Genomic DNA, 11,877 nt, shown 5'->3' on the forward strand with positions numbered 1-11,877 from the left:
AACCTGGCACAGACGCTGCCCAATAGACACTTCGAACAATACGGGAGAAAACGAAAGGAAGAAACCAGTTTGCCCGCGTAAACGCGACGAGTCACTCTCCAAGTTTTCCTGGCTTCTCGTAAAGGTGGCCGGGGCCGTTTACAGTAAGAGCAGAATACTGTTTGCGACTGTACGACATAATTATCTCCAGACTTGCCTCTCCCCCGCCCCCAGCTAGGGTTTTCACCAGCGAAAGCGGCTAATGCATTTGCACACATTAAACATCTTGAACGCATAATTACAGGCTGCAGACAGGCTGAACAATAAAATATCTCGGCTCGATATTTTTGGAAGCCTTTTGCGACTGTGCCTGGAATAAACAACAACCGCTTTCTCTATCCTCGGCCATCTCGCTGCAGCCACCGTAATTTCAGAACACCCCACGCCATCCCCTCTAGTGCTTTTGAGAAAAGGTGCGGGGGGGGGGTACAGGCGGGAGGGTGCAGCCTTCTGGAGGCGTCTCCCGGGACGAGGGTTCTCCCAGGACGCAGGCTCTGCTGCAGGGTGCAGGGTGCCTGGGCAGGGGTGACTGGAATAAGGAGAAGAAAATAGGTTCCGAGCCCCAGAGGCCGCTTTTCCTCATTAGAGGGGCGCAAGTGGGGCCCTCTAGTCCTTACAACCTCTGGGCACTGTCCTCCACATCCTCTCCCTACTCAAAGCCTAAAAATTTTGAAGAGGGAGCTGGCTATCACATTCCTGCCTCACAACCACCCTGAGAAGGGCGTCTTTATACTGGGCTGGTTCCTGTTACCTGAGAAATCTGCTGGGAAAGAAAGAGTTCCCTATTGAAGCAGCCAGATTGGGAGGAGGAAGCTGGGAGTGGTTATTTTCTCCCATGGAGGCCAGGGACGCTCTAGCTTCCCTTGAGTCTTAGTTGCAGTGTCTGTAAAATGGAGATGATTATAATAACCTCAGGACCTACTTCGCAGGTTGTTATGAGGAAGCACTTAAAAATTTTTTTATTGCCATATAACTTACATATATAGCAAAGCATAAAAATCTTAAGCACCCAGCTCACTGAATTTTTATATGTGTATACACTTGTGTAACTACTACCCAGATCAAGATATAGAGCATTACCAACCCCCAAAAGGCTCCACAAAGAAGCACTTTTAAAACTAACTTTAGTCAGTGATAATATTATTGTCTCTAACTCAAGAAGTCAACACCCCAGTCAAGTATGTGGAGCTTCTTGACCCTTAGAGACAAAAATTGACAAACCAAATATACACAGAAAGGATATTTACTATCCACACCATGGTTAGGGGCTGTGAGCACTCGAAACTGAAGGAGCATAGAGGGGCTTTGTCTACAAACCCTCAGGCACTCATGAGTTGGGGGAAAATTGAAGATAAGGCTTTAATTCGTTTTGAGACAGTGGGGTTCTTCTGTTGCTGTGAATAGCTGGGGTTCTGTATCCTGGGGTGGCATGTTCACTTCCAGGTCAGGGCAAGCCCAGCAGAGAAAAGCCTGAGAACTTCTCCCAGGGGATGGGAATCTGAGTGGATGCCTGTAGGGCTGAGATCTAAGTTTGGAGGTGCCTTATTTCAATGTCTCCTCTGAATCCAAATCTGGTTTGATATGTGGAGGGAATTTCCTATGATGTTTGGCCATGAGATAAACAGGGCACCCTATTTCCTGACAAGTGCTACCCCACTGGCTAGCACATGAAATTTGTGCAAATTACAAACAATACAAAAATAGTGAATTCTCCATCTGACCCTCTGACCCCCAGTTCACCCCAGAGGAAGCCACTGTTATTGGTGGCTTGACTATCCTTCCAGCCCTTATTACTCACCCCCTTTTTTTAAAACCACACTGGTAGCCTTCAATATACATTCTGCTCTAGCCTTGGATTTTTTTTCCTAAATAACTGTCCAAGACAATTCTCCATGACACGAATATTGGTTCCGAAAGTTATATTCAGCCCTGGTGACTCAATCCAGCTGACCATTCAAGCTAACTTTGTGTAGCCTGGCATGGGGGAAGGGCCTGGGTTCTAGATCCAGAAGTACCTCTCAAGGGCTTGGCAACCTTAAAAACAATCAGTAACTTGGCTGCACAATCCATCATTACCAACAACACCCCTCTCTCCTTGAGCGACCAGAACCATGCTGGGGGAGACAATTAAGGCACCGACCATGACTTTGGACCTACAACTATTCTCTGGAGTCAGGGGAAACTGGAAGTGCCTCTTGGAATTTTTAACTCTTCTGTCTAGTAGCTATAAAAACTGTGGTCGGGTCATTAGCCCACCCTGGGTGTCTGCCTCCGATCCCATTTCTTCAGTACTCCTTGGGGCACAGTGGGATGGCCCTGACCACCCCCCCCCAGGCCTGGGTAGAGGCAGGAGGGCACAGTGAGGGCCTCAGCCCCAGACCTTGGACCCCGCAGTGTCTGCCAGGAGACGTCGGAGGAAACGCGTTTACCACCTGGGCGACCTTGACTGCAGCCGATTAAAGTTTAATCCGAGGTGTGTACTCAGCCTTGCCATGTTATTTAAACACATCAAAGGTCATAAAAAGATTCCAATGCCTTGAGCGGGTCCGAAGCGGGCCCATAGGGAGCCGGCGCTTAATACTGATAGATTTCCAGAGCCAGAATTTGGAGCACGGGGCGGGGCAGGGGCCATAAGAAAGAAAGAAAAAGGTTTGCTTTCCCAGCGGAACTCCAGGCTTCAAAAAGCAACGGGGGAAATCGAGTCTCGGGCACAGGGAACAGACAACGGCCTTCAATTCCGATTAACTGGGAAGACATCTAGTGGGAAGAGGTCGCAACTGCAGCGGCGCCTTGAGATCAGCCTCGGCCTCTGCCGGCCGCGACCGTGACTGCCGCTAAACTGTGCGGGGGTAGGAGGGCCTAAAAGAGAAGCCCCTTTCTCCCCGGCCGCCCCTTCGAAGCATGCGGCTGCCTCGATGTTCCCGGGCCAGGGCAGGGATCCCACTCAGGACCGAGGCACTATTTGCACCTCAGAGAGGAAAGGTCTAGCTCTCATTGGCTTTCCTCTCTCCAGGTTGGGGTCCTGGTCAGCCAACGGAGGGCATTTGGGCCCAGGATTCTCGGATATCCGTTCAACTCTTCCTGGAAATCCTGAACCCAGAGCCAGTAGAGTGCTGGAGCGACATATGTGGTTTCTCCTCCAGGGTACCGAGTGACTCTGGGAACCAAAAGATCGCTGCAGAATTCAGGTGAGGCAAATGCCCTGAAGGCCATCCCACCCAGTGGTCTGCTTTGAGCCCTCGCCACCTGCGGGCTGGTGTTAGCCAGGCACACTGCAGAGCTGTAGGAGCCCAGCTTCCCAGGGTGCACAGGTGTGTTTTCACTGCATCTCTGTTGCAGAGCCATTGGACCTTGCCCTGTCTTCTTTCTCTTGCCCAGACTGTCTCATTTCTATGGAGGACTGGGCGCCTTTCACAACCCTGGGAGAACGGGCCCCGCCATGAAATGCCGTCTCTTACATTAGCTCTCCCAGCTGCGCCAGCACCTCTTCCTAACCTGGAGGTGGGCAGAAAGATAGGTGGATTCTGTTGCAGGCCTCCCCATCTGCCTCAGAGATGCCAGTTGCAGCTTCTCTCTTGGCTGGCTTCACCTGTTTAAAGCAGGGTCTTCTCCTCGGGCCCTCATGGCTGACCACTTTGGCTGGATCTAACTTTTCCCTCTTGTTCCATTGATTGTGCCACTACATCATCTAAGAATTATCAGGGACGAGGAGCAGCCCCGGGATGCCTTCTGATGATACGGGAAGCCAAGGGATATGTATGTGCCACATTGCAATGTGTGAATCCCAGGACTTCATGGATCCATGACTGGGGCCCCCAAGAGTGGGGCTGCGGCCCCGCTGATAGACCCTCCAGGCCCTCTGGGGTGGGGCCTGCAGGGGACAGTGATGATTGCTGAGAGTTGCCCTCGATAGGAGGACTCCCACCTTATGCTCAGTCCAGGGCTGTCAGAAGTGGCCTCCGCCCTCCTCCTTTTGTCCATCAAGTTGCCTTCTCCACACCTACCCATACTCCAGGGCTTAAACATTCCCTGATTCTCAAAGGAGGGCTCAGGGAATCCTGTTCTTCTGTTTTGTGTTATCCTACTCCCCCGAAAATGAAAGGAACTGGAAACAGTGGATAAGACAATTGTAGGCAAACAATTTGAAGCCCTTCACCAAGATGTTAGTCAGCCCTGTCAACACTGAAGTCATCCCCAAAGGAGTATAAGGTGTATGGTGCCTTGTGCCCTCTCCTCTTCATACCTCTTAGCTGGGTGAATCTCGTTCCTCAGGTAGAGAGACTCCCTTCGGTTTTATTGAGTCCGATACAGACCATGAGAGCAGCAGTGAGTGGAGTGGGGTGAGGGGGAAAGGACTGCTCCTGGTTTAACCAGCTTTAACTTCAGGGAATGAAAAGCTGAGACTTGGGTCCTGTTGAAAATGAACTTGGGATGCAAGGGCCTGAAACAATCTGGGTCCCACACAAGCTCAACGGGCTGATATGTGTGCTTGGAACAGAGCTGACTCCTCACTCCCCTGCACCTACATGAACAACCCAGAAAGCCCCCTCCCAGCCCACCTGGCTAAGCCAGCACTGGACCCATGGCTGGATCCCCCAGCCCCGCTCTTCTCTGCTCCCAGCTCAGGCCCGTGGGGATGTCTATTCCTCTGGGTGACAAACGAGCCTGTTTGCTCTCAGTGACATCAAATTACTTTGCACCAGCCAAGGGTCCCATGACCCGACATAACCCCGCATTAGGTCCTAGAAATGTAAAGAAATATGGCCTTTTTAAAAGTGGCTGAGAGCACATAATTGCTAGCAGGCTCGAGGGGTTGTCCCAAGTATGGCTCAAGAGCTATGCCGGGGCAGCGGATACCAGCCAGAATTCCTTGCTCCCACTCTCTATGGGCAGAAGTTCATGCTCACATTTAACTCTGGACTCCAATCGGTTTTTCAAGCTTCAGATTATTTTTGTGCCATTAAAGAAATCGCAGGGAGACCTACAGCCTAAGCGTCCCCTCCACCCCAGCGGGGTGGGGGTGGGGGGCCCAGCCAGGCTTCCTCGGAGAACAGGCTTCCGCAGGGAATGGATTTCTGTGGAGCTTTAAAAACACGGGCCTGACTTGAGCTGCATGGCTTGACTTTTTGATGGGAGTTATGGTTTCCTTTTTATTTTGCACCCTCCCGTCTCCCCTTTCCTCTTTGTCTCCCAGCTTTGCTGCGGTATCTCTCGTCCCTTCTCCCTCTTCCTCCGAATCTTCCCACTTCTGCAGTCTCGACCGGTGACCCTGACCCAAACCGTAATACCCGTGGTGGTGAACTCCATCCTAGAATCAGGAGACCAGGGACCCTTGAAGGAGCTGCGCAGATCCCTGGTAGGGACTGATCTCGCGGATGTTCCATAGGCTGCAGGGGAGGGACTCGAGGCCAACGTCTCCAGGGGCTTCTGCTGGGTGCAGTTGGAGTTGTCAGAAAGTTATATAAAATCTGTGCACGTAATTTCTCCTTTTGCTTAATTTACACATCTCTTATGAGTTTAGCCAAATAGCTCTTTTCTACTGTGATGAGCAGTGATTTTAGCATATATCTTAGTATATATTATTAGCATAAAAGCATCCCAGGGTCAAAGTGTCCCAGATATTTCACAACTCCTCAAAAAAATTAATTAAGGAGACATAAACAAGCCAAATGCAAAATAACCCAATACTCTGCCACAGAAAGGGTGGCCAATATCCACGCAGACAAGTGGGATTCGAATTTATTAAGTAGCTGGGTGGTGTAGAATTTGTCAGATTCAACGGTTTGCTATTTTCCGTTTTTGCCTTTTTGCTTTCTAAAATTGCCAAGGCTTTGGTTAAATCATGCCTCAGAGGAGGATCATACTCATTGTCAATTAGACCACTGAATTAAAACAGAGCAAGCCACAACACCTTTAGTAATTCTTTTTAAAAAATATTTTACTGCTGAGGAGTTTTTTTAAATACACAGAATTGCATTTGTTCTTGAAAACTGTGGTTACTGCAATGATATATCAACCCAGAACAAACTTTCCCTTCCTAGATTAATCATTAGAAGTCTCTCTGTGCTTTCTACAAGGGGAGGAGGTGTGTTGAAATGGGAAATGATTATTTGTCCAATAAGAGGGAAATAGATGTCAATTTAGGACATAGAAAGGACTGAGGCATGGTTTTCATCTGTCCTCCCAAATCCTGATGCAGCAGTAGAAATCTTCGATTAAAGGACGACACGTTCATGGTAAAGGGTAACATGTGTCTCACTCATACATATGTATTCTTGATGAAGAGACACATAAAATTTCAGGTGAGATGCCCAACACGCCACTCTCCTTTTTTGTCCAGATTTCTCTTGGGTGGACCCTCAAGTCATTTCTAGATTGTAATCAGAAAAATTCAAGTTCAAACACACAGACCTCTTACCCTCAGACATAGGAAGGATTCATTTTATTGAGCAATTTTGCTTAAGCTTGAATTTATCTTCAAAATCCTACGTTGGAAGTGGAATGATGTGATGTCTGGGATTTACTTTAAAATACTCCAGGGGAAAAAAGAGTGGAAGTGGACGATGAAACATGAAAGACTAAATGATAATAATGGTTGAAACTAAGAGTTGGGTATATAGGGGTCCGTTGTACTTTTGTGTGTGTTTGGAAAGTTCCATAATAAAAAGATTTTTAAAAAAATGTTGCGCTAGGCAAAGGTGGAAAAATTATCCCTGCCAGGGGGTCAAATAAAAACGTAGTCCGTCAGGTAGCACCTGGAGTTACCCTTTTAATCTTCGTTTTCCAAAAACGGTAAACGACCTTGCTCCCTTTTTCATTTCTCTGGAATCAGCCAGCCATCCCCATGCTTTCTTTCCGGCAAGCTCACTTTCCCAACCCATAAACTGAGCATCCGAACCCGAGGTTGGGGGCTGATTAATGGAGCTTCCGTACTCAGCTCCTCTGACCAGAGTGTAAATACCCATAAAAACTAATATCAAAAGTTTTTATTGAGCTGCTTCGTTTCCCTGAGCGTTGGGGCGAGCGGGGCCAGAGCAGCGGGACAAAGGAGCGGCAGCTGCGCCACGAGTAACGTCGGCGCTTCTGATCGGCTCAGCGCGGGTCCCCAGAGCCAGCCAAAGTTTCTGGGGAGAACACCCGAACCAGGTAAATGCCAATCGGGGGCTTGCCTTCCACTGGGGACAGGTGTATTTGCAAAACCGCGGGGGAGGGAACGGTGAGTGGTTGGAAAAATCAGCAAGGGTAGGGAGACGCCAGCCACCCCGAAATATGTCACCAGACTGGTCCGACAGGGTGAACTATTCTTCCTCAAGACTTGGTATGATGCCTGTATTTCACCCACAGGACTTTGGATGTCCACGTTCACTGGGTGTGTGCGCTCATTTGATGCGTGAATCTGTGTGTGCACACACATCGTTACGATTAGGGCATATAACCTGCACGTAAAAGTCTGATCACACCTCTCGGTGCTCTGTTCCGAGTTCCCCTTTCTCGTGGCTGCGCTGGTGAGTTTTCTTCCCTTAGCTGCTCTATGCATTAAGAATCTGCCACCCGGGTCAGGGACGTGGGAGTCTTTGGGGAGAGACAGATTCACGCGGGCCCAGGCCCAGGCCGCGTGGCTGCCTGCACCGGTTTCTCGGCAAGAAAGCTGGGGGCTCCCGCGGGGCCAGGCTTACGTCCAAGCCCCCTATTTCCTTCAAATGTTCGAATGTCTTCGGTGTATTTGTTGACATAATGAATCCACAGCCCCCAGAGCTGGTTTCCTGTTTTGTTGCGGGCCGAACATCAAGCTAGGATGGGGGTGGAGGCCGGCAGTTGGGACTCCTCTTGGGTTGTGGCAGGGACAAACAGACAGCGTCGGGACAGAGATCTCTCGCCCTTTTCACACAGAGATCTCTCGCCCTTTTCACACCGCAGCCTCCCAGAATTCCTCGGCCTTCCTGCGCTCTCCCGGCGCCCCGGCGGAGTGACGGGGAGCTCACCCCCTGGGTGGCATGGGCCCCGCAGTCCTGTGGACTGGTACCCTGGCCGGCCCACTGAGGACTTCGAGAAGGCGCTTCCTGCCTCTGAGGAGCGCTTCTAACGCAGGCTCCCGTCCTTTAAGTGGAGGCTGAGTTTCCAGGTCCTGTTAACAGCAGAGCAGCGGCAGCACCCGTCGGGGCAGGCAGCACTCCCCTCACCATCACTGCCTCCGCCGCCACTGGGGGAATCACCCAGGCCTCCCTGAGCCGGAGGGCCGCTGGTCTCAGAGGTGGGAACGCACCCTTCACTCCAAGTTTGCGCCAAGCTTGTGGAGTCTGGGCACCGCTGGCTGGCACTGTGCAGAAGGGCTTGCTCCTCAAGGAAGCCTGGGACCTGGGCATGGTTGTTCTAAAAGGGGAGACGCCCCTATTCCTGCTCAAGGACTTTCTGTGAGAAATACCACAGGGCAGGGCTGGAAGTGGGGTCCTTTCTGGGGCTCTGTGCACTGGTGGCCTTGAAGGCCTGGTACCAGAAGGAACACACCAGGCAGAGGGACAGCTGCTCCTCCAAAAATTCACTGTCCTCAAAATCCACAGGATGAGGGCATCTTTCAAGGCAAAGTGGGGGTCTTCGTGGATCTTCCTGCATCTTGCACATCCTCCCATTTTCACCATGTTAGCGTTCGGTCACCACAGTGCCAAGTGACTTCCCACAGTCCAAAACTGTCCCTACAGCCTTGGGCCTTGTGTTGCCTTCAAATGGAAAAAAAAAAGAAAAAGAGAAAGAAAGAAAAAAGAAAAGAAAAGAAAAAAATGAAAGAAAGAAAGAAAAGAAAAAAAAATCTAGAACAAAAGCTTCAGCAAGTGATTCAGGATGTGCCATTTCTCTGCCTACTGGCCAGTGCTGGCCCAAATTTCTTCAGAACCTACCCTTTCTCCTTAAGAAAGAGTACAGTTTCCACCCTGGTGGGGAAACTCATAAAGCCCACCATGGACAAAGCTGTCCCTCAACTGCATCTGTCCCAAACAGTCTGGTTGACTACAGTTTTGGAAGTGCTATCCTGTTCTGGTGTTGCCCCCTTTCTCTCTTTCTTTCTCTCTTAGCTAGCCTCAGCTCCTCAGCCATTTCCCCGTTTGGATCTTTCTTCCTTTGCCATTATCTCTGAGCCCCTACCCCTCCTGCAATGGGAGAGAGAGGGTTAAGATGTTCTGCAAATGCAGCTCATAAAGCTGCTTGGATACATTAGAAACACATGAATATCCTGAAATACAAAGTGTCTTTAAAACCAACCAAGGAATGTTTATCCTAATGCTGGATGGATGCAGAGAAATAGTGCCAGAGAGCAGTGCTGACAGCCTCCTCCAAGTTAAAGTGAGAGCAGGTAAATTTCATTTGCTAGTGAAAATCAAACTCGATTAAAACCCGGTTTCCCTTTGTCCTTTTCTCTTCCAACCCTGGGAACCCAGGGCCTCATAGCTCAGGCTGGCAGCGAGTCCCCACCCCCCCTCCCAAAAAAACCCAGCCACAGTATCTTTCTTCAGCTCCAGAGCAACCAAAGTCCCTCAGGGCACCCCAGCCTGCCCTAGGAGGTCGGAAGCTATGCCTGCCAAGGCACTGGCAAGAGAGAGGATCTGGCAGCTCCTGGAACAAAAGCTGCTGCCCTCCAATCTTGCCGTGCTGCCCACTCGGGGCTCCTCTAAAGGAAATCAGGGAGCGCTGGGCAAAGTCCACCTCCACTCCTGCCACCCTCTTGTTCAAGGGGCCACTGCCACCCACAGATCCCAATGAGTGCCATGGCTTCCCAGCAAAGCCTACAAAGGGTCTGAGGATAAAATTGTCATTGCCGGGATTCAAGTTGAGGCATCTCCCTGCAATCCCATAGGAATTCCTGAGCCTGGTAGACAAAAAAGCAGAGGGACAGCTCAGAGGATGAGACCCAACCAGCTGCGCAGGCAAGTGAGCCTTGACCTTGCCTTGGGAAAAGAGGAAGAACACTGGGAGAGTCTGTGCTTGCTTCCCAGAGCACTCTCCAGTTCTTCACTGCCTTCCAACCTTTCTTTTTCCACAGCAAGCAGGTTTGGTGGCTGCCTGGAGGGCTAAGAGGCTAAGAAACAATATTGGGAACCTACAGTGGATCTCTTGGGTCTCTCAGCAATGGACAAGAAGGGGAGAGAAAGAGGTTTACTTCAAAGTAAGGAGAAATTCTAGAAACCCAAAATTATTCATGGAGTTCATTCAAATTCTATAAACCATCCCCACTGGTGGCTACAACTCAATATCTAAAGGGACCCGCAGACTTTTAAAAACAGTGAAGGCACACCAGGACACCACTAACTTGCCTGGTAGAAAAATCACTTTGTGTATATTGAGATCCAAGACAATAAGGGAACAGGCAGGGCTGCCTCCCTCTAAGTAATCACATCTCGAGAGTTTTTAAAATTTGATAGAGAGATTATTCGGAACTAAGAAAATATCCCAATAACTTGATCACGAAAGATCCACCACAAAGCTCAATAAATAATTCAGGCCTGAAGCCCTTCCTTTGCGGGGTTACCGAGTTTAGGAAGCAAAGCTTAATTCGAGATGCAATCCAAAGCCTTCCCCCCAGTGCCGTCCCTCCCAGACAAACCTTCTTGGGGCTCCTCAGCAGACAAGATGAAATCTTGTCTCACCATTTTTGGTGAGGAGGGACCTAGCTGGCTCTGGCAGTCTGTGGAGCTGGGGCCCTTCCTCTGCACGCAGGGCTCGGTCTCCGGTGAAGTGGGGAGAGTGAGGGAGGAATGTGGAGCTGGCCTTGGCTGCGGTGTGCACCGGGAGGCAGCTGCACCATGACCAGAGGTGAGCTGGCACAGGCGCTGGCTGGTGGGGGCTCCCCGAGCTGTGTTTTCGTTTTTCCGGGTCTGGCTGGAAAACAGAAGAGGAACGAAGCCTGGGCCAAGAGCAGGGCGGAGGCAGAGAAGAAGAGTCTGTAAACACCGCCCCAAAAACTCCACAAAGGCAGCAAAAATTGCTGGGTAACCAAACAGAGCCAGAAACAGGAGGAATTCTAAAGGAAAAGGGAATCAAGAGTGAGGGGAGGTGGGCAGTGGGCCTTTAGGAGCTGCCTGGGTCTCCAGGCTTGCATGGCAGTTCTCAAGATGGCTAGACTGCAACTTTCAACTTGACCTTGGCCTCCAGCCGTGTCTGACCTGTATGTAAAACAGCCCTTAAGTCCTCAGGAACTGGGGCCTCAAACCCTACCCTGTCTCTTTGTCATCATGAGTTTTACAATGCCACTTGGAGGAAGGAAGGGGGGGCGAACGGGCCGGAAAGTAACACAAAAATCAGGTCCCTACAGAGGCTGGTTCTTTAGTCTGCAAACGGTCAGTCAGGGAGGAGGTAAACTGGGGGCAAATCAATATTTACCCGGAGCTACTAAAAAGGCAGGAGGGAAAGGGCACACTGGGTATGTGTATGGCGGTGGGGGGGGGCGGGTCATGGAAGGATTTATTGGGCAACACTTACATTGGTCCGGGAAAACCTGGGATTAGGGTGGATAAAAGCCGGAGCCCAGCCTCGTTGGTCCGGACACTTTGGGAAGACCAGGAAATTTAGAGAGCAGACCAGGGCGGGGGTAAGGGGTGGGGATATTCGCAGTGCCCTGATCTGAGGGCTGAGTCTGCAAGCTGAGACAGGAGACAGGTCCAAGCCTGGCTGCTCACCAGTCTGCCCGGGATGGAAGGGAGTCCAGCACTCTTCCAAACTCTGATGCTCTGGTGGAATGCACTCATGTTCACTTTGAATGCATGTTCCCTTTCCGGGCATCTGACCAGCTCACAGCATCCACAATCGGAGGTGAAAGTATGTGACCGAAAGCGACAGGACCCCCAGAATCCC

The sequence above is a fragment of the Delphinapterus leucas genome, chromosome 9 (genome assembly GCF_059928025.1).
Source record: "Delphinapterus leucas isolate spDelLeu-1000000601 "Yukka" chromosome 9, BTC_Dleu_Yukka2, whole genome shotgun sequence".
Classification (NCBI taxonomy): domain Eukaryota; kingdom Metazoa; phylum Chordata; class Mammalia; order Artiodactyla; family Monodontidae; genus Delphinapterus; species Delphinapterus leucas.